Source organism: Papio anubis, unplaced genomic scaffold (genome assembly GCF_008728515.1).
Source record: "Papio anubis isolate 15944 unplaced genomic scaffold, Panubis1.0 scaffold3669, whole genome shotgun sequence".
Taxonomy (NCBI): Eukaryota; Metazoa; Chordata; class Mammalia; order Primates; family Cercopithecidae; genus Papio; species Papio anubis.
Window position 1 is genome coordinate 1 of NW_022163819.1, and position 2,589 is coordinate 2,589.

Genomic DNA, 2,589 nt, shown 5'->3' on the forward strand with positions numbered 1-2,589 from the left:
GCCTGCCAGGTGTCAGGGACAGGGACAGTGAGGCTGTCTTCCCTTCCCCCAGTTATACCCCAGCCACCCCACACTTGGATCCCCAGGGACTGGCGTGAGTCACCTGGCACAGTGCTCATACCACTGGCCAGCTCCACACTCCCTGTGTGTGTCACCCAATCATGCAGCCAGGCCTCCCTGAGACTGTTTCCTCTTCTGTAAAGAGCCATGAAAACCACAGCTACCTCACAGGGCCTCCTGAGTACTGTTTCCTGTAGCTGTTGTCATTGTTCTCCCCCTCATCCCTCTGAGGAAGAACCATTCACGAGCACCCTCCAATTGCTTTCTTTTCTCGAACCTCATTTCCACCCTGTGATGCCCGGGCTACAGGCTCAGCATCCCTTCATTTTCCAGATAAGGAAACAGAGACCAAGAGTGGGCAGTGACTCCCCAGGGCCCCAAAAGAGAGGGCATGTCCTCCCCCTCCTGGAGGCTCTGTCTCGGCTGCCTTCAGCCCACATCTCAGCACCACTACCCATCAGGGTCTTGTTCTCTGGAGTCTCTGAGTGTCTAGGTCTCCAGCCTTGCAGTGTCGTGATGGGAAAGGGACGGCATTTTAGGAGACCTGGTTAAGTGGCACCTGTGTATCTGAGCCCCACTGGGGTCTCTGCCACACAAACTGGGTTTGCGCCATGCCAAATCCATGGTTTGGCCTCGCCAGTGATCCCCCAGGGGAGTTCCGTGCACAGAACTCTCTCTTCCTCCACTCAGGATGTGGCCTCCTGAGGCGACATCTCTGATGGACATGGCAGGGTTTTCCAGAATCCTGGGTGGGGTGACATGTTGCCTTCTCATTTGCATGGAGGTTTCTGAGATCTGGTCAGGGCGGATCCCCTAGGAATGCATGGATCCCCCAGATACTTTTCATGAGCCTTTGTCACTGCTAATTGGTGAGAATCCTGTGACATGACCATTTTCAGATGTCTACAAAGGGCAGAGCGGGGAGTCCCAGCAAGCACATACATCTGTCCTGAGTTTGCCCATTGGGACCCATAGCTGGGCAGTCTACTGGACTCCCTGGCACTTGCACTTCCTCTGTTGTGGTTCCCTCTTTCCCCCAGTGTGGACTGCAGTCCCTGCCCATGGAGGTGCGCTGCAGACAGAAGCAACAGCAGAGGCCTGGCTTCCTGAGGAATTGCTCCCAGTTTGAGGAAGGAAGAAAGTCCCACCTACAATGACCACCCGCCAGTCTGGAGGAAGCTCCATGCCAGCAGCATGGACCAGCATGGGAACCAGAGCCCTGCTAATGCTGCAGCTCATCACCCTCACTCAGAAGCCCAGCAGCCATTGCCACATCCCATTTCCAGGGCCTCCTGCCCCCGTGCCCCCACATGCCCATGGACCCCCACACCTCTCCTCCTGTTTGCCCAAAGTAGGCATGGAAGGAATTTTTCAAGTCCACTTTTTGTAGATAAGTCAAAACATTACAAAATAACCACTGCACACCAGGTCCAATGCCCTTCCAAACTCACTCTTTCCTCTGACCCTTAAACACTTGTCCCGCATCTCCCAGACTCCACTGTACCTTGATCAGCAGGTCCCTCTTCACTGCAGTGTCATTTTTGCAGAGTTCTTTTAGATATTTTATGCTTTTTCTATTGACAGAGGAAAGAAAAAAGGGTAAATTTGGGAATCACGGGGAGATTTGTGAGTTCCAATCCCTCTTGTTTGAAAACTCAATGAATCTCAGCTTCCTGCATGAGAGTTTCCAGTGGGGTCATCTGATGACAAGGGCTCCGGAGGACCAGGGTGGGACTGTCATGCTCCTCCCCTGGCCCATCTCCACTTCACATGAGCCCCTGCGTGTTCAGAGTTAGCTTCCAGCTGGACACCGTTCCACTGCTGGGTACAAACACTTGAAAGCCTCCAATTGGCTCCAGTCTGTTCCTGATGGTTAAAATACCTTACTCCTGAGTTAGAAATCCTTGCCTAGGAGTCCAGGGCAGCTTAGTGACCCCACCCACCAGCCCATCTCTGCCTCCACCGTCCTTGGTCTCCAAGAAACTTTCACAGTCGTTGAGGGCACATGGGGAGACCTATGGGTCGCTAAGTCAACACTGGTGCTCCCGTGGAGGGAGCTCCTCACCTGGACACTGCTGCCCACGTCTTGTGTAGCCGATGTATTGGGTTGCTTTGCAGAGCAGAGACGATGGCATGCACCGAGGAGAAGTTGTTGAGGCGTAGGCACTCCTGGAGAGAGAAGAGTGAGCTGTGAGGTCTAGAGTTGGAGTCTAACCCACTTCAGCCTCAGCCCCCTCTGCTGAGATCTCCCTTCCTGAATGAAGCAGAGGCCCAGGGAGCCTCAGGAGGGTACACCTGAGGCTGAGTGAATGTCACTTATCTAGAAAGATTTCAGTTCAACCCAAGGAAGATCCCAGGTCAGAAGTGAGCAGCCACTACTGGGCCATGGGGGTCAAGGTCAGGGAAGCTCTGGGAAGAAGGGCCTAGGGGATGTGCAGGGCTCAGGCTAGAGATACAGATGCCAATCCTGAAAGCCGATGGGGGAGAAGAGGCAGTTCCCCATTTTTAGAGAGGGAATCCCAAGGCCCA

General features: G+C 54.0%; 1 long non-coding RNA gene across 1 annotated transcript; it reads right to left on the reverse strand.

The window, feature by feature from the left end:
* Positions 1-1,511: 1,511 nt before the first annotated feature.
* Positions 1,512-2,209, reverse strand: LOC116273112. Its single transcript, XR_004181593.1, has 2 exons — positions 2,126-2,209; positions 1,512-1,634 (listed from the first exon to the last, which is right to left on the reverse strand). It is a non-coding gene; the product is annotated as an uncharacterized LOC116273112 (long non-coding RNA).
* Between the last annotated feature and the right edge of the window lie 380 nt (positions 2,210-2,589).